Source organism: Cydia splendana, chromosome 19, assembly GCF_910591565.1.
Source record: "Cydia splendana chromosome 19, ilCydSple1.2, whole genome shotgun sequence".
NCBI classification, from domain to species: domain Eukaryota; kingdom Metazoa; phylum Arthropoda; class Insecta; order Lepidoptera; family Tortricidae; genus Cydia; species Cydia splendana.
The window spans coordinates 3,820,122-3,847,689 of NC_085978.1; positions in this window are offsets into that span (position 1 = coordinate 3,820,122).

The following is a 27,568-nucleotide window of genomic DNA, read 5'->3' on the forward strand; positions in this document are numbered from 1 at the left end:
CCCTAGGGAACACGCTTTTTCTATAACTCCCGCTAAACCTGCGTGCAATTCCACATTTACCTACTGAGCGAGTGTGATGAAAAGTCTATTTTCTTTACTCGAAAGTTTTTAGAGTCTGACCTAGGCATGACTCAGGGTTTAGCCAAGTTGACAATCTTACAGTCAAGGTATCTTTTCAATGTCTACACGAACAAAGTGACACTAATATTATTATGTAGGTAAAGTAATATACAGAGATAACTATAATATGAATACGAGTATAAGGCCTAGTATGTATAAGTTACTCTATGGTTTAGTATGTGCACTAGTGCTGCATTCTGGTGGCAGAACATTGCAGTAATACTCCCTATTGTCATCTTTGTGTAAAGTGAAGAACATATCGTGCAAACATTAATAGCCTATAACAAGAATATCAAAGATAATATAACTTATAAACGACCAAATCTTACAAGTAAAAGTTAAATGGAGTCAAGTTGCCACATTAGCCGATATCTGCCCTTTGCATCCGCGGCACGTGCGCACTAAACGAATTTAGATTGGTCCGCTTTAGCGATTTCGTACCATTACGGTGAATCGAGAGTTTGCTGACCATAATACCAATAAATAGCCGCTAAAGCGATTTTTACCTTTAGGGATTGAATGGATAATAGTTTGGCACAACCCAGGGGACTTAGAAAAGCGCCAAACGAAAAGAAAAAAAATATCGGGATGACAGATGCTACGAAAAGTCACGTCGCGTGACTATTTCCTTACATTATTTAAGTTGCGAATAGCGTTTTCTATCACAATTGTCATCTTTGTGTGAAAGTGAAGAACATATCGTGCAAACATTAATAGCCTATAACAAGAATATCAAAGATAATATAACTTATAAACGACCAAATCTTACAAGTAAAAGTTAAATGGAGTCAAGTTGCCACATTAGCCGATATCTGCCCTTTGCATCCGCGGCACGTGCGCACTAAACGAATTTAGATTGGTCCGCTTTAGCGATTTCGTACCATTACGGTGAATCGAGAGTTTGCTGACCATAATACCAATAAATAGCCGCTAAAGCGATTTTTACCTTTAGGGACTGAATGGATAATAGTTTGGCACAACCCAGGGGACTTAGAAAAGCGCCAAACGAAAAGAAAAAAATTATCCGGATGATGCTACGAAAAGTCACACTACAGATGCTACGAAAAGTCACGTCACGTGACTATTTCCTTACAATATTTAAGTTGCGAATAGCGTTTTCTATCACAATTGTCATTTTTGTGTGAAAGTGAAGAACATATCGTGCAAACATTAATAGCCTGTAACAAGAATATCAAAGATAATATAACTTATAATTTTATAAACGACCAAACCTTATACAAGTAAAAGTGAAATGGAGTCAAGTTCCCACATTACCCGATATCTGCCCTTTGCATCCGCGGCACGTGCGCACTAAACGAATTTAGTGGTTCGCTTTAGCGATTTCGTGCCATTACCACAGAATAAATAATAGTACTAGGTACAGAAGACTCACTCTCTAACAAAACGCGTCTGTTACGATCAGGACAGATATGGCCGCTAGGTGGCGACAGCGCCACGCGCGGCTTATGGCTAGCCACCAAAATTGGTGTGGAACGGATGTATTTTTAGCTACCTGTAGCAAAGCAAAGAAATCGCGGAGTGAGCCACCATTACGTTGAATCCGAAAGTTTGCTGTCCATAATCCCAATAAATAGCCGCTAAAGCGATTTTTAATTTTAGGTACAGAATAGATAGAGCGCTAGTCTAGCGGTAAGAGCGTGCAACTTTCAATCCGGAGGTCGCGGATTCAAACCCCGGCTCGTACCAATGAGTTTTTCGGAACTTACGAAATATCATTTGATATTTACCAGTCGCTCTTCGGTGAAGGAAAACATCGTGAGGTAACCGGATTAATCCTAATAAGGCCTAGTTTCCGCTCTGGGTTGCAAGGTCAGGTGGCAGTCGCTTTCGTACCGCCGTCGTAAAACTGGTGCCTACGCCAATTCTTGGGATTAGTCGCCAAGCGGACCCCAGGCTGCCATGAGCCGTGGCAAAATGCGGGACAACGCGAGGCAGAAGAAGACCTGCAAAAAACTTGTTTAGTATAACATATTCACCCGGGTATGACCGACATATGTACTTAACAAATTCACTATGCATCTAATTTAGAATTACTGCGTTTGATTCGATTTCCTATTGTAACTCTACCTAACAGCATTAGAAAAATGGTGGGCTCCCTATAGTGGGTGTAGGAAATAATGGGTGGTCTTATCACTAAAGAGCAATCTCTTCCAAAAAAGAGTCTGTTTGTGTTTCTGCCTATTATAATTCCATGTCGCCACCCACGCAATGTTTACAAACGTTACCATAGAGAAAAAAATACATAGAGTGCTCACTCCAAACATCAGTTTTGGTACTAAAAATACTATTATTTTTATAGTGGACATCTAGCATAGAGTAGCGGAATTATCAGTACTGCTACTTAACAATAGATGTAGCACCGACCGAAAAGTCTAACGCTCAACAATTTTCAGCTAATATTATAACCGGATTAACCGGAACTTTATTTTCAACTCCTTCCGCTTTAATATTAGTTGTAAATTCTTGTTTAATACAATTTTCGTAAGTCGCGATTGAGGAGACATCTAGTATCAAGTAGCGTTACTCATAATTCCGCTACTCGATGCTAGATGTCGATTACGAAAATAATAGTATTTTTGGTACCAAAACTGATGTATGGAGTGAGCACTCTATTCTTACTATATTTCTCTATGACGTTACAAACCAAGACACAAGAGAAAGAACTTGCCTCATTTCCTGTGAGGTTCAATAAACCTCGGTGATACGTTTATATCGACAAGGAGGTTAGGTTAAAAGTCAACGATAGCGTTAAAATGTGTGTTAACCGATAAACTTAGGATGACCCGCTCGTTAAAACAATGGACACGGATTTGGCTTCCCTTATCTGTGTGGCTTTAAATAGCTTGCTCGATTGTGAGAGTGGAATAACCGAACCGTACCTATATGTAATTAATGCAAAATTTTCCAAGTCAAAGATAACTTTAAATAAAAATATTGCTCGAAAGTTTTACTTATTAATACTTAATCCTTTTCATTGAGCCCATATCCAGTCAAATCCAGTAACTGAAAAAATAAGTTTTATAATAAGTTTCTTTTTGATTTCAGGTTGAAGTTAGCGAATTAAAATATATAAGCGACTTTACTTAAAAAAACCTATTAGTACCTATTAGAGATTATTAGGTTCTAGTGTAATTAAAAATAGATCTAGTGTGCCAGACTCAGCAATTAAATCAAATTGTTAAATTAACAAAATAACTCCAAATGATGACGTATTAAATATTATTTAGCTAATCTTAATAGATTTGACATGTTAAAATATTGTAAATTAGCAAATATTATCTATCTTCATTCTAAGTATGTATATCCACCAAATGCGAAAGACTTCAAAAACAACTCATCATACAAATAAACTTTAGGTTTGTCTTTATGTCTAAATTCTTAAACGTGTACCCTTATTTAGTGAACCGCTTATACCACTATCATCCATTTTATTAGGGATCCCTGTTACGCCTGTTGCGTGTCCGGGCACCTTTACGACCGTACATTGGTTTATGACCGGCGATAATGTGTAAAGGGTACTTAAGAACTTACTCTTGAGATCTTATGTGGGTGATGTTAGAATGCGTAAAATTGTATCTAGTTTACACCCATTCTTTGAAATATTCTTTCACACAAATGCAATTCTTCACTAGAGTCAAACCGAGAAAAGTCTGCAGCGATTTTGATAGCCCACGCAGTGCAAGTGTCATTTTAAACGTAAAACTTCTATGAAATTATGACGTATAAATAACACTTGCACTACGTGGGCTATCAAAATCGCTGCTGATTTTTCTTGGTCTAACTCTACAAGCTTAGCTATACCAGTGTGACTAGGTACCACAATTCTCTTTGGGTACCACCAGTCTGGTACTGACATAAACGCTAATGAGACCGTAACTTACTTTTTTTGCATCTCGCTCGTACTCGCACATTAGTGCGAGCGAGATGTATAGAAAGCTTCGAGCAACACCGGCTTCCGACACATCGGAAGGGAGGGGCCCAAGCGATATCTCACCGTACAAATCTTTCTGCCATTTTTCGCGGGGGGAAAGGTGCACACAGTCGCACTTCTCACACACTTACATACAAAATCCAATTTGTAATGACGACACAAATACATAGAAAATGACACACGTCAAAGACAAATCTTACAAACCTCGATCTCTTTTTCTGTACGGACGAGTGACAAGTGTCACAACACGCACACTAACACATTTTCGTTGAAGTATGTTATTGTATTCTGAGAGATGAGAAGTCGGATTTGTCGCTCGACCGATCCGCAATTTGTACTGAGCGAGCAAAATCGATAAATCCAACAATTACATGAGACTAAAATATAATAATTGTGTTTGAATGTAATTAAACGTATGATATGTAAAAAAAATATTACATGTGAAATGTAACACTTTCTTTTTGTAAATTTGATGTCCCCGACCTCTTTTTATAACAAAAAACCGAGCAAACAGGCATTTTTGTGCAGCAGTGTTCACGCGCGCGTCTGGACTCGGTCTAGTGAAAAATCCAAGTGCAACTAGTTTTATTGCCCGCGCTAGATTAGATTGACGCGCTAATCTTGTACCTCGGCAGAGGGGAAATAGTGCGAATGCCGCCTCCCTTCCGTGTTGCTCGAAGATAGAAAGTAAATTAGGTACGTATACGTTAGCGTATCTGTCAGTTTTGACACTGCCAGTGACTCATGGTACGGGCATAGAGAAATATAGTAAGACAAGAGTGCTCACTCCACACATCAGTTTTGGTACCAAAAAGACTATTACTTAAATGTTACATTTCTAAATAAATTAATATGCTGCTATTCCAACAAGTTATTAGGTACAAATATTTTACGTGACTACTGAATGACTGAATGAGCTGTCGTAGAGTCCATCATTCTAGCGAGAAGTATAAATAAAAGTATAAGCTTGTAACGATGAAAAATGCAGGTCTTGTAAAGTATGATCCCATACAATCATAGTTATATATGGTGGCCCAGAGAACACAACAGAGCTATATAACTTATATACACTAAACAGAATCGCAATAAGGACATCATGGTAAGGCCCAAAGAGAATTAAATCACTACGTGTAAGGCCCCAGTGTTAGATTATCCCGAAATATTTATTTCTTCACAATTTGAAAAAACGCTTCTAAACAATACCACTAAACACATTAATACCGTTAAAAACAAAGCCGAAATTGCGAACGCCGGTTCCGAACCCGCACTTAACAGGTACAATAGGCCGTAAAGATAATTGAATAGCCCCAATAGTGCTTTTAAGCTAAAAGGACTTATTTTAACGTGCCTTTCCTGCAAGGAAACTTATGTAAATTGGCGCTTACCTCATTTTTAATAAAGCTCTAATACAAACTTAAAGTATTTTCACGTAAACGCCAATTGCATTAAGATCTTTGTCGTATACGCCTTTAGAATGCGGGGCCCAGAATAGTGCCCTGGGAAGGAGGTTTAATGGAACTTATATTGGGTTAACAATAGTTTTGACAACCGTGACAGGTATTTGTTTGTTTACCTGAGGGTCAGGACTATAGTAAGTACCTTTTAATTGTTGTATTCGCCATTATGAGTGAATAATTTATAGATGTGTCTGCGGACAGATCTTTGGCAGATTGGTCCCTCTATGAGACCATACATTGGCAGATCCGCTTCTGTCGAATAGATTTGATGGACAGATCTGGACATTATGGATATCCTTACCTTTTCTAATTCAAAGGAGAACGACGATAGCAAATAGAGATAGCTGATAGCATAAGTCGTATTTCGTGATTCTATTTTACCCTATCTATAAATTTTGACGAATCATTCAAGATCCGCTTTAGACGTATACGCTCCAGGTTATTCTGCTTCAAGTGCTTCAGTCTTCTTTGCAGTATAAAGTTCAAAAGGTACTTTTAAAACATTCTGCACCGCCATAATTAATACTCAAACTATACTTGGTCAAGCAAATCTTGTCAGTAGAAAAAGGCGGCAAATTTGATAAATCGCGGGTTAGCAACACTACTTTTGAAGTGTTCCAAAATCGCGTGTTATTTATATCTTATCTGTGGAACTGTTTTGTTTACATTTCATCGTTGTTCGATGTACATTGTTGCTTTGTTCGTTTCCTAGGGATACCTACTTTAGTTTGCTTTACATTGCTACTGACATATCCAGCTTGACACACTATAATCTAAAATGATTGGACAATTCTACCAACATTACGTTCTTATTACCTAGACCACAAAGGGGACCTGAAATTGCCTGAAATCGAGGATTACTACGAACAAAGGAGGAAAAACGATGGAACCAATTTCACGGGACAAATAGGGAACACCGAAATGATATTGGATAAAAATATAAGTAGAACGTAGAAAAAATAGGAATAAAATACATCTTCTTATAAAGGTATAGACGGTATAGTAAATAGCTTTCTTACTAAATTCTTGTTCATTCATCCTAATTACGTTCATAAGATTATTTAGAGATTAAAATAGCTTATGTTTATGTATTTATTTCAGCCATGTCAAGGAAATATTGTAATATTTATTACGATCACAAAAAAAATGTCACTAGGATTAGAACCCAGGACCTTCGGCTTCGTAGGCAGGCTAACGACTGGGCTAGAAGGCCATTAAAACCGTTTTCCTTCGCCGGTGGCTTCACGATACACTAATACAAACAATTAAGCAGAATGCATAGGCCTATAGGCACCGTGCGCGTTGGAGGGTCTGCCATCTTGAGGCCTGAATCGCAAACATATGTGCACATGTACATTGCCAAAGCAAGTGCTACCATTACCATCAACCGTTCTCGTCGGTACGTTTCCTGGTGCATAGTAGGTTCTGCCATCTTGTGGGCTTCATCGGAAGCATAAACGACACATTTACGCCTCGCGGCAAAAAATCTGACGGCTCCTATGCTGCCCCCTATAGTTTGTGCACGGGGCCTATTGGGCCTCTCATCAATTTCGAACCACTACACTAAATTATGTTCATTCGTTTGAAATAATTGTTATCGAAGCACGGTAAATGTTACAATTGTTACAATTACAAATTACACGTCCAATGGAGCCGACAATTTAAATGACAACGCGTAATGGGTGTCTAGGGAGTAGGGACTTGTCATAAAACACTTGATGTTCAGATAAAAAATAATATTAAAGACATTTATTATATGTAAACTTAACTTACCTACTTTACTTAATTTACTTTTAAGGTGTAACAAGGTTCGTACGCAAGCGCGAGCAATTTCTTACGAATAATACATGCCATTTCTTACCTCTATCGCACGCACAAAATTATATTATTGTCCCGCTCCCTCAGAAGCATTGACCGCCGGATCATCGGCGGTATAGCAATATAAAGATAGGCGGGTCAATCTACGAAATTCTTTGTGCTTTGCGTCCTTATTTTATAGGCGAAATTAGTATTACGTATTACCAACCATTGTGGTGGCGCTACTGCGCCAAATTCCCTTTCGACCTATTTTAAGTCAAAAACTCTACGGTGACTGCTAGCCACCTAGACATGACGTTGACATACTGACTTACTGTCAACAGACTTCACTATTGAAAAAATGAATCGCCGCATCAAACATTAACCCTGTGATAAATGTGATAATATAAGAATCCGCAAGTTAAATATATAAATACGACGACTATATCGCCCGCCCGCTGCAATATTATATTACACCGCTTTGGATTTCGTGGACAAGGACGACGGACGAACGGGTAACTCACCTGCGAGTATAAATTTTGTTTAAAACCGCACCGCAGTATCGGCTCCAGCTCCCGGATTCTCCGTATTCCTCCAAATTCTAAAGTCCACGATAATCTAATCACCTTGTTTTTAATGAACTGCAACATTGTTGAGAGAGATCGCTGATTTTTTAAGTAGCCTACTTTAGTCACAGTATAAATAATAGTACTAGGTACAGAAGGTTCACTCTCTAACAAAAAGCTTCTATTACGACTGATATGACCGCAAGGTGGCGCGAGCGCGAGCAGGCGTCCGTTCCGTAGGCGCGGCAACTACTATACTAAACACCATAATTGGTGTGGGCCGCATGTACTTGTAGCGACGCGACGAAACCGCGGAGTGAGCCACGGTTGCTTTAGTGTGCTAGACAAAGGCCTCCCCTCGTTTTCTCCCCTCAAATTTACATTTTGGGTAGAATGCGTCCAAGTCGTCCCGCTATCTTATGTTAGGCCTGCCTGCAACCCGGCCTGCACCATCCAAGGTGTTCCGTGAATCCCGCTCAGTAACCATTTTGGCCCACCTTTCCGGGTGCATGCTGCAGACATGTTCAGCCCAGTCTACGGGACTTACGAGCCTAGCGGTCTTGACATCTAGGTACATCTACAACTCGAGTTCTGGAGCACAGTTCCGTGTTTCTGATTCGATCAATTACTTATACGAACACCTAATAGGTATACTACGCTCCATCGCTCGCCGGCAAACCGCTGATATTCCATACAAATTTTAACGAACAAAATATTAGCGGAAGTAAACTTTGAAACATTCAACGCTCACTATCGCGCCGATCTTACAACCCCTCTTGCTGAAACCCTAATCCTTTGTTTCTCAAACTTTTTAGAATCAGAATAAATTATGATTGATTCAGGCCAAGTTGGGTGCGCAGTTTGAGGAGTTTATTAAAACAATTTGTTAATGGAATTAATTATTGAATAGGAGTTTTGGTATCAATCTTGGGTCAAAGTTCGGTTAACAGTGAAGAGCGGAAGTTGAGGGGTGATCTTTCCAATACGTGTTAAATTATTAAACAAGATAAATGTTAACGAAAAACACGAATTCAGCAAACAATTTGCCATAATTTTCTGGTCTATCAGTAATTCTACTTCACCAAATGTCGGTCATTGATCTTAAAGAAGCAAATAATAGATTTAAAATATACAGGATGATTCATGAGACGTGAGCAGGACTAATCCTGCACACTCAGTAACTGATAATTGATCGATCACCGTTGTATTTAGGAGAAACAAGAACACTTTTTCCTATTTTTTTACTTTTTGGTGAGGGCAAATTTAATTCTCAACAATCATGGTCACCCTACAGGACCTTAATTAATAAACATAAAAACCTCTTTAACCGTAATGGCATTTTGATTACGAAGAAAATAAACTGTCAAACTTGAGTGAGATACGAGTTTTCAAAATTAACCAGACCGTGATGACAGTAATGATATTCAATTTGACACAGAATATCGGTAGTTTAGTATTCTAATTTTAGGGTGACCATGCATGTCGTAAAAATATTAATAACTTTTTTTTTCAACACGACTAGAAAATTAACGTTAACCTCACTAATACTGATACGAAACAGTTGCTTATAATTAACTATATGCGCAGTGTTAGTCCTGCTCACGTCTCCTGAATCAGCCTGTATATTATAGTTTCTTTCTTAACAATAAGATAAAAATACATGTTGCCTATTGGAATGCAGACAATGGGTGGGGTTGGCCGGTCGAAGTATTTAGCAGATGGCGCCAGCATAGCTTGCCCTGTCAATCCCTAGAATTGTGTCAATTATTTTTTATTGAATTTTATGCCCTGGATGCCAGCCCTTTAAGCCAAACCTCATAGAAAAAGGGGCATGCAAACCTTTGACAGTTGCCAACCCCAATATTTCCTTTGAATCTTCTTCCTCGCGTTATCCCGGCATTTTGCCACGGCTCATGAGAGCCCGGGGTCCGCTTGACAACTATTCCCATGATTTGACGTAAGCACTAGTTTTTACGAAAGCGAATGCCATCTGACCTTCCAACCCAGAGAGGAAACTAGGCCTTATTGGGATTAGTCCGGTTTCCTCACGATGTTTTCCTTCACCGAAAAGCGACTGGCAAATATCAAATGATATTTCGTACATAAATTCCGCAAAACTCATTGGTACGAGCCGGGGTTAGAACCCGCGACCTCCGGATTGAAAGTCGCACGCTCTTAAGGGGCCCACTGATTAACAGTCCGCCGGACGGCATCGGCCTATCAGTTAGAACAAAATTTTGACAGTTCCGAATAACTGACAGGCCGATACCGGCGGACTGTTAATCAGTGGGCCCCTTTACCGCTAGGCCACCAGCGCTTCCCAATATTTCCTTTGAATGGCTGAAAATATTTAAAAATTGATTTCAAGACAGGATACACTTTTTAAATTGTTATCTTCGCTTTTTTCTTCTCCAGATTACCCGTAGGTATAAATTAGTAACTCCAGTTTCTTATTATTTATGCTAGATGACATTTTTATACCTAATGTGATAAAGCATCAACTTGTAGAACAGGCTTCCGGTGAAGTTTGACATGACATGTTGACATGACAATGACCGATAACATCACACTTGGAGGTCACAGCTCTATAAGGTTAATGGACTCTAATCTCAACTATTTTGTTTTACTATTGTTAATAAACTGGCGCCTAGTCAATTAGACTGGGGACTTTTGCCTAATGTATATTTTGTTACGGATATTTGAATCTGGATTTTAGATAATTAATATAATTATTGAATTTGTTTTCGGATATAATACTTACCTAAATATAGCTTTAGTTTGTTTTGTTAAAAATGTTATATTTAAATTAAATAAACGTGAAAATCTCTATGAATTTTCTATTATTTTCACGAGCTCTTTTTATTAAGTCAGATTAAAGCGTCACTTGAGGTAAAAGCGTCTTTCAAAGATTTCTTCTAAACGAAACATTTTAGAACTATTGCAACCCTCCGTGTTCGAAGTGTGATCACTGAACTTTTAAATCTTATAATATGTTATAATACTTATAATAGTTATAATATGTTGCGTTTCGAAGATATCTTCAAAAGACGCATTTATCACAAGAGATGAATTTACCCCGGTTGACCTCCTAAGTAAGGAAAAATGTCCTAGAGTCTGTGCGGAAAGAGAAGAGTCGGGAAATGTATTGGATGCCATACATTTCCCGACTCTTCTCTTTCCGCACAGACTCTAAAGATTATCTTCCTGTTGTGTCCTTCCCATTTATATTACATGACGGTAACATTATAGAAAATTCCTAGAATTTATGGAATTCACTTATTGGAATGAAAATGTCTGACTTAAAACTTACAGAAAAAATCAATAGTAGGTAATATAAAGAAATTTGAGCGTGTAAAAGTTTTACATACCTACAAATACTTCTACTCGCTCTATTTTCTTTGTATAACAACTTTTAACAACGAAAACTATTACCAGATATACGTATTACGCCAATTGTCATAGAAATATGTTCATGTAATTTAAGAAACTCGTTTTAAAATGAGAGCGTAATTTCGACTGTATGGGATTGGCTTTTTGGCGGCGGGTTCATGTTGCTCTTTAAGTTTGTTTTATACAAACTGCCCTAAGTCTCTCAGTAGTAAAATAACTTTCGAACTAAACTCCTATCTATGTTTGATCAGGCTTAGCACCCGTTTCAGCGAAAAGTGTCAAGAACTTTGGTGGAAATAGTTTGGTAGTTCTATTTCCATAATATAGTGTAAGGCTTTGGTGTAACACGTCCGCTGCGTCATGGGGTCGATCGGCCCGATAGGCAAATATGCGACTAATGGCAGTCAGAATCAAGGTACCTATCGTCTTGGGTCGTCCCATTCGTTTTCGTCAAATTCTTAAATTAGTCCCATTCTGCTTTCGTCACTCATTCTTAAATTCATTGAAAGCCACTGATGATTGAGACAAATGTAGAATGAGTGACGAAAGCAGAATAGGACTAATTTAAGAACTTGACGAAAAACGAATGGGACGACCCAAGACGATACCAGAATCAATGGTATTAGAAAATCGAACTTAATTTGTTTATTTTTTAAATTTAACGAAACTAAGCAAATGCAACGTTGTTCGGTTTCATAATGATTTAAACATTGGAGGTAATTTGTATAGTCACTTGCATAGCATCTTATATAGCATCTTATAGCTCTACAAATAACATCGTGTCAGATATTTTTGCGGCCTTCGTTGTGTAACATATTATTGCAGGTGACTATACTATATAGTACTAGGGCCATGGGACGCTTGAGGCTGATTCAGGCACTTCATTTAATCATTTATCATTTAATCATTGCAATCATTTACAATGACTTGAGTGGCAATGACCATGCCATGGTATGATGGTCCTGGGTTCAAATCCTGGTGCAAGAGCACAAATCGCTGATGACAAGCACATACGCTCGAAGCTCATAAATAAATAGATAAAACGGGTGCCGTTCAATTTTAATACAATCATTTTGCATAATTACATTTAACTACTTTTAAAACTCATAATAAACATAATGTATAGAAACAAAATCCATAATATTAATCGTTATAATAATTAAATTACAGAATGTTCTTTAATCATAAAAACGTTGTTTATAACGATCATTAGGAATAATTTTACTTGTTATAACATGCAGTTAGTATTATGATTAAAATGTAGAACTATATTTTAACGAATGATCGGGTGACATAATATAATATAACATAAATTATAAAACACATATTCTACCTTAAGGCAGGTCGCTGTTAGGTACGACGACGAGTGAAGCGAGGAGGAGTGTTAGGTAGAACTGCGACCCTACAGCGCGCGAGCCGAGCGAGCGACGCGAGCGTGCCGCGGCAGCGGCCGGCGAAGCGCCAGAACCGACTTATTTTATAATAGTACACATTATATTACCCTCTCGACCATGAGAGAAGGCCTGTGCCTAGCAGTGCAGTGGGGCGTGTATAGGCTGATGATGACTTATAAAAGAGTAGGTAACCTTAAATTTTAATATATGGAACGAAACAACGCTTCATTCTTTGAACACTATGAACTTGGTTTTAGGTAATAGAAAAAGAACGTTACGAGTATAAGCATTAAATCGTATACAAAGTGATCATTATACCGATTGCCTGTTATGCAAATACATTACTATGCAACTGAATTATTATTATTTCTGAAATTATGCAATTTGTTCTTATTCATTTTGTTTTTATACTAAATAATCATTTCTGCATTTCAAAATTATGCAATTCGAATTATGTTAAATGAAAATTCGAAAATAGTTGTTATTAAAAACATTACACACCCAGATAAAAGATAAAACAACTAACAGGTTATTGACTTCATTAATTTATTTCATGCGTTTATTATTTTACTTTATTAAACCTACTTAAATGCCGCTAGAGTCTGACCAAGATAAGTTGGCAGCGATTTAGATAGCACGGTGCAAGTGTTATTTTAAGCGTCAAACTTCTATAAAATTATGACGTTTACTTAACACTTGCACGGTCTGGGCTATCAAAATCGCTGCTAACTTAGCTTGGTCTGACTCTCAACCGACAAAAAGACAGCTCGTTATTTCAACCTGATTTCTAGATGCGATGCCATCCGCACAAGTCTAGGCCTTAAGATAAAAAAAATGGAGCAGGTTAGTGGCTCAGGCGCTTGTAGCCCCGTCTTACAAGAAACGACGCACGGAACTTAAATGTGGCTTTCTTTAGAGAAGGGCCCTTATGGTTCATGTGCAGGACCTTTCCATCAAAAGAGGGCCCTTGTGCTCCATGTACAGGCAATGGAAAGCATATTTCCGATGGAAAGCCACAAATAATTCACATTACATATTTAGGTTCCGTTCCGCTAAAACTATCGCTTGTTCCTAAATATAATATGTATTATCCTTTATACAAGTTGACACGTAAGTACAAGGAACCGATTAAGGAAGGAATATAAAAAAACCGGGCAAGTGCGAGTCGGACTCGCGCACGAAGGGTTCCGTACCATAATGCAAAAAAAAAAAAACAAAAAAAAAAGCAAAAAAAAACGGTCACCCATCCAAATACTGACCACTCCCGACGTTGCTTAACTTTGGTCAAAAATCACGTTTGTTGTATGGGAGCCCCATTTAAATCTTTATTTTATTATGTTTTTAGTATTTGTTGTTATAGCGGCAACAGAAATACATCATCTGTGAAAATTTCAACTGTCTAGCTATCACGGTTCGTGAGATACAGCCTGGTGACAGACGGACGGACGGACGGACGGACGGACGGACGGACGGACGGACGGACAGCGAAGTCTTAGTAATAGGGTCCCGTTTTACCCTTTGGGTACGGAACCCTAAAAAATAAAAAATGCAATGCAATATAGGCAGTATCTTAACTGTGACAGAATCGATTTTCTCGAATATTATACGGGTTGGGTATAGCTATAGTATAGTACCTAATATTAGACCACTATCATTTCTTACGGGGTGTTACAATTATTTGTGATATTATACCTAGTACTAGCATAGCCTCTACAATATTTTTAAAAATTTACCTATAAGTACCTATTTTGTTTTTTATTTTTTAATTTTAGTTTGTATATTTTATTAAAAATTATTTGTGTTATGCTCAATAGGATATCAATATCACAAATTCGCTCATGGCATAAAAATATTTGTTTGTTACATCTACGTGATCTACGTCGGCGAGAATATTTCCTGCTGACTTAACATATTATGAAAACTTCATATCATCATAAAAGAAGAAACTTCCATGACCCTCTACGCTTCCAAAGATAAAAACTTGCGAACTTTTGCCTTTAGGCAAAAACCTCTCAAAGTTGACTTCAAAGAAAAAGTTGTGAAACTTAATCTGTCTCACCTCTACACTTACAAAATTCAAACTTAAAACTAACGTATCAAGGTCCAAATAAAAAAACAAAAAAAGGACTTGAACGTTTATTGTCAAGGGACCACAATAGTCTTCTAAAAACCTTTAGCACCTCATTGTTATAAAGACAATGCAACCTTGTCGGCTTAACTAACTTAGGGCTACCTTGTAAATGGTTCTAATAGGTGAGGGGTGAGGGTGATATGTTTAGTGATGTGCCGTTTCAACGTGCCAAGGAATATTGATAATTAGCGGGAACTTTGAAATAGTAGGTATATAATATTGATAATTAGCGGGAACTTTGAAATAAATAATAAATAAATAATAATTATTATTATTGTAGTTATTTGTTTTACAAGGGGATAAAGTTGTTGTTTAACTGCCTAGTGCGGGGTTCACTGTAATATTATGTGCCATTGTTAAATTACCTTTTATGTTAAATAAAGATATTTTTTTTTATAACTCATCTCGCTTTTGATATCCGATCAGGAAACAACTCAAAATTTTCATAAATGCAGTCTTGTGAACAAAATGTAACTTTCTCATCAGTGTTTGAAGAATAAGTAGAACCTTTAATACGAGCTGGCGTAGGAAAAAATTGCAAACGTAAACCTTAATAAATAATAATTAATAATTATGTATGTATTGTAAATTTAAAAATGTGTAAGGATGGATAGGTTCTATTTCTATGTTTATGACGTAAATCTTTCACGCAACAAATCCGGGACGAAAAATTACCTTCAGATAAATCTTATTCTTTATTCATGCTTTATCCGCAATAATTGAAACAAATGAAATACGGGAATTCAGACGACATGTGTTCAAGCCAATATTATAGTTTCTACTTAAATTATAGTTGTAATTAAAACTTTTTGTTTGTACACTATGGTATTAATTACACCAAATTAAACAAATTTACTCCGTAATTAGTACGAGTTTGAACTGTGAACTAGGGTATCGATTTATATTACGGTCAAGGAATACAATTTCAATACCATTTCGTACCCAAATAGTGAAAATAGTCTCATACTATTAATAATTTAATATAATAAGGGACTTACTTAAAGACCTCAGTCCCTAGCGACTTTCGTAAATTTAGAAGTATGTGTCATATGTGTGCCCAAGTGTGTATAGGTATCAACATGGTAGGGTTTGGAGGATTAGTTTATAAGCTACAAGAAATGCAAACTATTATGTAACCTAAACTCAACACACAATAAATATTTCATTTCATTTCATTTCATTTCATTTCATTTCATTTCATTTCATTTCATTTAGTATTAATGATTGTCACTGTGACAAGGTACTAAATGGTACGGAAATTAATTTCTTTGAATGTACATCACTATTTAAGGTGCTTCATTGTGTATCGGTTTTCGGGCATAATTTACAATAGGTAAGGTATACCACCCGCAGCTAATTTATGGTAATGAGTGTAGCGTTGATGTATTGTATTTGAATGAATATTGATTGGCTTTTAATACGGGATGAGTTTCAATTTTATATTATTCCATAACTAGGCAAACGCTATGCATTGCCCATTTTATAAGTTGGTATAGGGACTCGTAAAAAATATTCGAAGAGAGTTCAAAATTTTAATTTATATTTGTATTAATCATATTTTCAAGTGTTTCTTGTTGATTAATGTATTTATTATACAAATATTTACATATTTTGATAAAATACCTATGCTGTATTAAATATACGTTTAAATTCTGTGTTATAATGTAAAATCAGTCTTCAACACAATTAAATATTACAAAAAGAGCGTCAACATTTACCTATTTCGAAGCACAGACATAGTTGTGTGTGTTTTTAAGTATTCATTAATTATACCTAAACTGAAATATATCTCAATATAGGTATTCAAGATATATTTCAGTATAAAAACGGGAAAAAGCTGATTACATTTTCAATCAGTTTTTTCTCGTTTTTATACTCCCAAAGAACAGTCCAGAGTTGACCGTTTCCATCGCCGTGGCTCTCCGACACTTGTAATTTAATTTCTCTCGGAAAAGTGATTAATTTTCTTGCGTCACTTTCTTATATTTGCGCAGGAAATTTCCTGTAATAAGTTCCGCGATAAATTTCAATTAAATTGGCGGATTTTTTCAACAGAGAGAGATTTTGTTAATTAATGAATATATTTTAAAAGAATGTTTAGCCTTGGAATAACCGTTACCTACTGGGAAAAAATACCACACGGTGGTTGATTTTGTTTTTTTAATTTAGAATTTTAGTGCTTACATAGTTATATGTATTTGTCGGTAAAAAGTTTTAGTTTTAGTTGTAGGTAGGTACCTACTGAAACACACACAGTATTTTCTATAACTTCAAAACTAGCTACTACCTTAACTACTTAAATTGTATTATCAATAATCAACGAATGAAAGTCAGTCTGTGCTGAAATATAATGAAAAGTCACGCCGCCAAAAAAATCTAACTAAACACCAATTTTTTTTTCATTATCCTACAATCTGTGACCACATTTTATTTCTCTACATTTATTTCATTAAAAATTTATTATTTAAATTTTGATTTTATGTAAGCTTAGACTTCTACACCATACAAAAAAAATCACATAAAATTGCCAAATACCAACACCATAAATTAAAAAAAAAACTTACTTGTCTCCCACCAAAAGCACTGACACTTCAACTTTTTAAAACTACGTATTCGTACGGGTCCGAATCGCGGCGCGGGACGTGCGGCCTCCGCGGAAACCGGGAGAGGTATGACGGAGTACCACTGAGGGCGCGTAGGGTGATCATACTGTATTGTTTAATTTAACCTACATTTGTGTAGATTATTAAGCTTTGTCTCATTTGTATACACTATGATACAAGATTATTACATTGTTTACGTGGTTTAGAGATCTTGCTGGTAATAGTAACAACATTTAATTTGCATGTTGACTTAAATAAGTATATAAAATGAAAGCTATATTAAAGCAATAAATTTTAGTAATGTTTAATTGCAATTATAAAGCCCAGCTATTTAATCAATCTGATATTAGATCTTCATTATTGATATCTTGTAATAAATATTTGATCAGAGGTATTAAAATCACCGATGAATAAATTGATTTACATATTAGTCATTTATGTACAGTCAACGGTAAAAATATGGGTGTACAAATCATTTCAAAAATATGTCCCATAACTCTTATGTCAGTGAATTAAGAACTATGGGACATATTTTTGAGTAAGTTGTCTACACCCATATTTTTGCCGTTGACTGTATGTACTTGTAAGTTTTCATCTCATCAAGATGAAAACTCAATTTAAGGCTTCTATAGGTAAGTATATAAACGGTGCTGCAAATGGCAAGCGATTTTAGATAATTGCCTAATCTATCTATTACCTTTAAACGAGCAATTCTTGTTTATTTATAAGTATATAGTATATTTCGGGGATCTCGGAAACGGCTCTAACGAGTTCGATGTAATTTGCTATAAGAGGGTTTTCAGGGGCGATAAATCGATCGAGCTAGGTCTTATTATATGTTTTCCGAGCAAAGCGCGGTCTCCCAGATATTTGGGTCAAACAGTTCACTGTGTTATGTCTTTCCTGTAGACATACACAAGAGTTAAGGGCTATAAAGGTTAATTTTCTTATTTAACCCTTATCCACGTGAAAAGGTCAAGAGAAAACTAGTGTGTTATCGCGAACAGTACATTTTTCTCTCCTGTGGGCAATAGTTAACAGCTTGTGGGCATGTAAGCAATGATTTTATCATAGTTCTCTAAATAAAAGGAGGACCTTTTCACGTGGATAAGGGTTAAATAAGAAAATTAACCTTTATAGCCCTTAACTCTTGTGTATGTCTACAGGAAAGACATAACACAGTGATCTGTTTGACCCATTTCTAAATACATATAATGTTTACAAACATCATTTATCGGTTCTTCATCCGCTTCAGTCATTTTCTAACACATAAACAGTCTCTCACCCTAAACGCATGTGCAGTCGTCATCAAATATATCGAAGCGGATTGAAATACTCATAAATATCTGAACACACACTAACGACTTGATAGAGGTCGGAATTCTCGTAGCATTTTTGAGCTGTCATAGGGACTTCTCGTTTATCGACTTCCGATTATACATATATACTCGTATATCGATAAATACAGAATACAATATGTAAAATATGATTACGAGTAGAAGTAAACAACATGCAGCCTTATCGCGAATGAGCGATTTCTCCGAGATAACCTTTGGATACCAATTTCGATGCAATTCTCGTTGCAATTTCTTTCGAAAAATGTTTAAAAGGCATAAGCAGTAAACAAATTATTTATAAGAAACAATTAAATATTATTATTTTAATTTCTATTTATAATTTTCTAAAAGTTGGTATCCAAAGGTTATCTCGAAGAGATCGCTCATTTCCGATAAGACTGCATGTTGTTTACTTCTACTCGTAATCATATTTTACATATTGTATTCTGTGTTTCTCGATATACATATGTATAATCGGAAGTCGATAAACGAGAAGTCCCTATGACAGCTCAAAAATGCTACGAGAATTCCGACCTCTACAGTAGAGAGGCGTGCTCGGATATTTGTGGCGCCTTAGCCGCTCCGATATCCAATGACGACTATGTATAGCTGGTCAAGCATATCTTGTCAGTAGAAAAAGGCGGCAAATTTGAAAAATGTAGGCGCGAAGGGATATCGTCTCATGGAAAATTTTAATTTCGCGCCTTTTCTACTGACAAAATCTGCTTGACCAGCTATGTATACCATCTTCACTCCGTTGTGGGTACTATAAATACACTTATAAGAAACTCAACATACATCATTCTACAACACCAACACATTACAGTTTCTGCAAAACGACGATTTAATGAGTTTATTTATAACGGAAACGAAAGTCTCGTTTTAAAAACGGTATAACTCACACTGAAAAACCAATACAACGAGGTACTTGAGATCAAACTAGAGTCGGACCACACTAAGTTTTCATGCCAAGGGCTACGTTAAGTATAAAAGCTTATATGGATATTTATGAATTCTTACTGCCAAGTTTGTGCGAAGTCAACATGGTCAGAGTGTAATAGGCGCTTAGGTCATTACGTAGTGCAGGGGCCGGCAAGCCATGTGGCCTCCCCCGCAAGGCGTCAATTCTGTCGCATTTACACTTTTGTTTCTTAGTTTTTTACCCGTTACAGACACAGTCAGGATATTGTAAATAAGTATTACAAGTTAAACACCCCAACGGTTTATTATCCTGTAGAGTCTGTGCGGAAAGAGAAGAGTCGTGGAATGTATGGGGCCCAATACATTTCTGTTCCGAACAGACTCTAACAGAAACAAAAACCGGGCAAGTGCGAGTCAGACTCGCGCACGAAGGGTTCCGTACCATAATGCAAAAAAAACGAATAAAAAAACAAAAAAAAACGGTCACCCATCCAAGTACTGACCACTCCCGACGTTGCTTAACTTTGGTCAAAAATCACGTTTGTTGTATGGGAGCCCCATTTAAATCTTTATTTTATTCTGTTTTTAGTATTTGTTGTTATAGCGGCAACAGAAATACATCATCTGTGAAAATTTCAACTGTCTAGCTATCACGGTTCGTGAGATACAGCCTGGTGACAGACAGACGGACGGACGGACGGACAGCGAAGTCTTAGTAATAGGGTCCCGTTTTACCCTTTGGGTACGGAACCCTAAAAATTAATAACATTGTTGTCAAAATTTAAATTTGTGATCCATTCTTTTATCACTGGCTGTACTTTTCATCGAACAAGTACCTAATCTAATATATCCTAATATAATACTCATCGAGACAATTCTAACAAACAGAACTAGGTTGCGATCGCAGAGTTCTTAATAATGGCCACCTCCTGTGTCCATCATCAGATCATCTCGATGGTACCATAATATTGCGTTGTCAACGAACTTGCATATGTAAGTTTTGTGAAGTTTCAGATCAATCGAATACCTAATGAAAAGTGGGTCTAATTTAGCTCGCAAGATTTGACTTGAACATGCAAACATTGCAAGTTCGACCGGGCCGACCGGGCCGTGTCCGGGCCGGAGCTTCCGGCGCTTACTTTTCTATGACAGATGACAGGTGATCACGTGATGCTTTCCATAGAAAACGAAGCTCCGGAAGCTCCGGCCCTGACACGGCCCGGTTTAAAGTGAGTCATCCTTAAATTGGAATTAAATAAATAATAATTATTTGAGGACAATCTTATACAGTTCGACCTACTAGCCCCAAACTAAGCAAAGCTTTATGGGTACCAGGCGACGATATACATTTATTATATATGTACATAGAAAACAGCCATGACTCAGGAACAAATATCTGAGTTGATCACACAAATAAATGCCGCTACCGGGATTCGAACCCGGGACCACCGGCTTCATAGGCAGGGTCACTACCCACTAGGTCAGACCGGTCGTCAATTGAATTGTTAAGTTGGAAATATTAAAATGAATAGAATGTTTCAATATTTACTTGTTAATTCCACCTGGTATACTGTTTATGCTTGCAAAACTTACTTGTATATTTCAAATGGCTCTTCAGGGACTGTTAAAGGCTAAACTTGGGCCTTGGGGTCCAAATAAGTAAATTAATAGAATTAAAATACAGAATGTACTTACGAAACGAAAGATATATTTTCCAAGAAGACAGTTGACAATATTGACATAAACTTTTTAATGTTGGGATAAAAACTCCATTCTGCAACATATTCCGCCAACATAAAATAACATAACTAGGTACAAATTAATACCTTATTAAATATTAAACTACATTTCACATTAGCTCCCTTGTATACTTCAATATCTAGAGCGGGCTGTAATCTTTTAAGGTTTGTGAAATTGAAATTAATATAACTCTTACTAATAACTTAATAAGTTTACAAGATTGCTATGAATGTAGTTATGAAACAGTATGTAACGTAACAAACATAAGATAAGACACATTTTATATAACTAAATAAACATCTTATACATTAGATGCAACCAGCATCAACACATAGTACATGACTATCTACTTACAGTTATAAATGAAGTATCAGTACAATTCAGTAGGATATTATATTAGCCATAATACTTAACCAAAATATTAAAATACAGAAAATGTTGTTGGCTGTTACAAAACTTGCTGAACTTTTTCGAAACTTAAATGCTGAAAAATATTCTCAAAACAAACTTCTACTGATACTTAAGAGTCCCCAGCAAGCTGGGTTCTCCAAACAAAGGTAGTTACGCTCTCATTTTAAAACGACTACCTAGCTAGATTACTCTGAAACTTTGTACTTTCAATAGGATAAGGTATATCTAGTCCTGTAATTAGTTTATGTGGCTTCGGATACCATAGTTAATAAAATACAGCGAATTTAAATTTTTCAAAACTTGATTTTGCTCTATTTCGTATGTTTTATAAACGGGAGCTATATAAACTAATTACAGGACTAGATATACCTCATGTCATTGTATGTGCATTGTTCATTACAGTCATTGTGTTCATTACAATCCAACGCGTAGTTTTAAAATGAGAACGAAACTCCGTTTGTATGGGAAGGTGATATTAGGAGCCCATCAACGCCAACGTGCACACTAGCGACACTGCTAAATAATCGTGATTATTTAAATTTAACGAAAGATATTTAAACAAGGGGGCCGCTACGTACCTACTGTATTTTATATTTAGGCGGCCCCCTTTTTTAAATACCATTCGTTAAATTTATATAATCACGATTATTTTGAAGTGGCGCTAGTGTGCACGTTGATGGGCTCTTAGGCCGAGCTTGCTGGGGACTCTTAATTCTTGCTAATGCTTTTACCGAAACCTGCAAAAGCTTCGAGAGTTCAACTTGTAAAGTAAAAGCTTGTGTCAGCGTACAAACGAGTTGTTTCCAAGAAGTTTGTTTCAACAGAATGAGTGTGAAAACGTAATAACTCCTTAGGATTTTTAACCCGGTTACGACGTTTTAAAAGTAAGTGTAAAGTTACTCTCATGTAGTGTGGATCGGAAAGATTCATTAATGTTTTTTTTAGGGTTCCGTAACTGAAAAGGAAAAAGACGAAACTCTTATAGGATCACTTTGTTGTCCGTCCGTCTGTCCGTCTGTCAAGTCATTTATCTCGGGAACGCTTGGAGGTATCGAGTTGAAATTAAAACCATATTTATTAGGTCTACAAGGGACCTTGAAGCTGTAAAAAATTCAAACTTCTAAGTTAACGTAAAAAAATACGGGCGTTTATGCCGCAAAAACGTATATTTCGACACTCTCAAGTGTAAGGTGCATAATGATAACAATATGTGTAACAGCTAATACTAATTCTGTACTATATCTCTGTATGTATGTTCAAGGGTGTTATTAGATTTTGATATGACAACTCTATGTCAAACTGGGTAACGTCATTTTGATATGGCAATACTATATATAATTTTTTTAATGAGAGCCTGACAGATAATTCGGAGGGAGGATTGACGTTTTTCACGTTCATTTCACTAATAATATATGAAAATATCTACTGGAAGTGAGTTTGATTCAAGACCAAGACAAGACCTTTATACAAGGGAATCAAAATTTATAGGGTACTTCCAATTGCCCCAGAACTATGAAATTAGGCAAGTAATAAATAATCATCTCACTCTCTCAGCTCTCAGGGGAAAGTCTGAAAACTACAAATTTATAAAAAAAACCGGGCAAGTGCGAGTCGGACTCGCGCACGAAGGGTTCCGTACCATAATGCAAGAAACGGCAAAAAAAAACGATCACCCATCCAAGTACTGACCCCACCCGACGTTGCTTAACTTCGGTCAAAAATCACGTTTGTTGTATGGGAGCCCCACTTAAATCTTTATTTTATTCTGTTTTTAGTATTTGTTGTTGTACAGAAATACATCATCTGTGAAAATTTCAACTGTCTAGCTATCACGGTTCGTGAGATACAGACGGACGGGCGGACGGACAGACGGACGGACGGACGGACGGACAGCGGAGTCCTAGTAATAGGGTCCGGTTTTACCCTTTGGGTACGGAACCCTAAAAATATAAAATAAGTTAAATTTGTACGGAACCCTCGGTGGGCGAGTCCGACTCGCACTTGTCCGGGTTTTTTTTATTTGAGAGTTTTGTGGAGACGTAAGTATCGAATGTTGTGGGCAGTTCATGGAGAATTAACGTTTGTTCATAAAGTTTGCTTAGAGGGGCGCACCGGCCCATTCGAACGTACTCTGATATCAGAATGATCTTTGCATCTTTAGGTATTTAAATAAAAGTAAACAAATTCTACCCTCAAATGGCTCCTTAAGCCAGTTGAGGGTAGATGAAAACATTATGATCAAATAATGCACTTAGGTTAAAGCCAGGTCGTTCAGTGACAGATCCAGGCGGTTTTGAATTTGGTCGGTTAACCAATAAATGTTATAACTACCCGAAAATGTACAAATTGTATGTTTACTTTTTTTTACATACCTAAAGATACAGATTTAATATCATTTAATTAAATCGTGCATTTCGGTCAAGACATAGTCTAATAAAACATGGTCTTCTCTTCCCAGAGTGACACAAGCCTACGTCACAATAACATTGCCACTTTATATAGCGCTATCGCATATTATCATATAGCGCTGTAGCATGATGACGTAGGCTTGTGTCAGTCACGTGACCACGAAAGACGGGAAGAGAGTACCAGGCGGAGTATATTATTATACCATGGGTCAAGAGATCAGCCACCCCGTGGCGCTCCACTATAACTAAGTGAAGTTGGCATTCGTTGTTTACGAAAAAAAACCGGGCAAGTGCGAGTCGGACTCGCGCACGAAGGGTTCCGTACCATAATGAAAAAAAAAACGGAAAAAAATGCAAAAAAAAAAAACGGTCACCCATCCAAGTACTGACCACGCCCGACGTTGCTTAACTTTGGTCAAAAATCACGTTTGTTGTATGGGAGCCCCATTTAAATCTTTATTTTATTCTGTTTTTAGTATTAGGGTTCCGTACCGAAAAGGTAAAACGGGACCCTATTACTAAGACTTCGCTGTCCGTCCGTCCGTCCGTCCGTCCGTCCGTCCGTCCGTCCGTCCGTCTGTCTGTCACCAGGCTGTATCTCACGAACCGTGATAGCTAGACAGTTGAAATTTTCACAGATGATGTATTTCTGTTGCCGCTATAACAACAAATACTAAAAACAGAATAAAATAAAGATTTAAATGGGGCTCCCATACAACAAACGTGATTTTTGACCAAAGTTAAGCAACGTCGGGCGTGGTCAGTACTTGGATGGGTGACCGTTTTTTTTTTTGCATTTTTTTCCGTTTTTTTTTTTCATTATGGTACGGAACCCTTCGTGCGAGAGTCCGACTCGCACTTGCCCGGTTTTTTTTCGGTTTTTTGTTGTTATAGCGGCAACAGAAATACATCATCTGTGAAAATTTCAACTGTCTAGCTATCACGGTTCGTGAGATACAGCCTGGTGACAGACAGACGGACGGACGGACGGACGGACGGACGGACGGACAGCGAAGTCTTAGTAATAGGGTCCCGTTTTACCTTTTCGGTACGGAACCCTAAAAAGTAAATGGTACACTTTCAAAGAGCCCATCAACGTGCACACTAGCGCCACTGCTAAATAATCTTAATTACTTAAATTTAACGAAACATATTTAAAAAGAGGGCCGCTACGTACTGTATTTTGTATTTAAGTACCTTTTGAATACATCAAACTAGTTTTTATGTTGCTGGATTCAAAAGGTATTTAAATACAAAATACAGTACGTAGCGGCCCCCTCTTTAGGGTTTCGTACCCAAAGGGTAAAACGGGACCCTATTACTAAGACTCCGCTGTCCGTCCGTCCGTCCGTCCGTCTGTCACCAGGCTGTATCTCGTGATCTGTGATACACTAAAGACAAATACTAAAAACGGAATAAAATAAAGATTTAAGTGGGGCTCCCAATATACAACAAACGTGATTTTTGACCGAAGTTGAGCAACGTCGGGCGGGGTCAGTACTTGGATGGGTGACCGTTTTTATAGATAATGGTACGAAACCCTTCGTATGCGAGTCCGACTCGCACTTGCCCGGTTTTTAGATATCTTTCGTTAAATTTAAATAATCACGATTATTTAGCAGTGGTAGTGTGCACGTTAATGGGCTCTTAATCCAAAAATATTACTTTGCTTATCCGCGAAAAGATAACGTGCCAGACTGCTAGTCAATCAGTGCTAACCCGTTATACCTACTTGTGTATTTTTTACATGTAATTAATGTTCCCACCCTCCCATCGCAAAAATAAATACGCAAATAATAACAAACCACCACCATGCCACCACCAAAAGAACAATACTCGACAGTCTCGACACGTGTTTCGCGTCTACGAGGCACCTCAGGAGAAGCTAGAGATGTTAACGGTCTGACGTCCGTTTCCGTTGCCGGGTACCTATATTATTGTATTAATTAATATGAATTTCCGCAAAGTAACGCTTGATTCTGTTCATTATTTGTACACTTTCTTCTGAGAACCCCCACTAGATAGTCTTCTTCCTCGCGCTATCCCGGCATTTTGCCACGGCTCATGGGAGCCCGGGGTCCGCTTGACAACTAATCCCAAGAATTAACGTAGGCACTAGTTTTTACGTAAGCGACTGCCATCTGACCTTCCAACCAAGAGGGGAAATTAGGCATTATTGGGATTAGTCCGGTTTCCTCACGATGTTTTCCTAACCCCCACTAGATAGTATACTGTGTTATCTATGCTCGGAAAGCTTCGACAATATCTCGGCAAGCCTGATCGACAGACAATACCTTATTTGCGCACCTGCCAGCCTTGTCCGTAATTAAATCGCGCGGATCAGGGATTCCGGGATCCGGTTTTATCCGGAAACGTATAAACATGTTTCCGTGACACAATACTGGATTATGTGGAGTTGGTGACGGTGTTTGTTTGTTAAATTTTGTCACAGGATTATTTAAATTATCTAAAATAAACTCAGAAACCATTAGAAGAAAAGGGTGACCTATAAAAGTATACATTTTTAAAAAATTGACTTCAAAAAGTGGTAACAAATCAGGATAATAATGTAAAGGTATTTTAAACGAAAGTCACGAATTAAAAATGCCAATGCCATGCCGGGAACCCGGGATAACGCCAAGAAGATTAGTGAATTTAATAAATATCATAAAAGAAAAAGCGTTTGCAAGACTCATACCTACGTAAAAACATATGCATGCCATAACATTTTTCAACTACACATACTCTGTATCTTTAGAAATTAAATAAAAGTAAACAAATAATTTGTCCATTTTCGGGTAGTTATAACATTTATTGGTTAACCAACCAAATACAAAACCGCCTTAATCTGTCACTGAATGACCTAACTTTAACCTACATTATTTGATCATGTGCCACTTGAGGCCATTTGAGGGTAGATTTTGTTTAATTTTATCTAAATACTTAAAGCGGCCCACTGATTAACAGTCCGCCGGACGGTATCGGTCTGTCAGTTGTTAGGAACTTTCAAAATTTTGTTCTAACTGACAGGCCGATACCGTCCGGCGGACTGTTCAAGATATTCACAAGAGACGACACGTACTAGATCCATTCTAGATACGTTATAGTTTAGATAATATCAACTTGTTCTAGTAATAGTATAGTTGAATCATCGAGAGCGTGGAATTGCATATGTAGTAGTATTGTTTGTTTACAGGGATTCTATATTTGAATTTTCTATTTTCTTGTACTATCAGCATACAACCACTACAAATGCAATTCCATCTTCTCGATAATTCAACTATAGTAGTAGTTGTAGTACTAGTTAGTTAGTAGTAGCAGCAATTCGGGCAACCAATTTC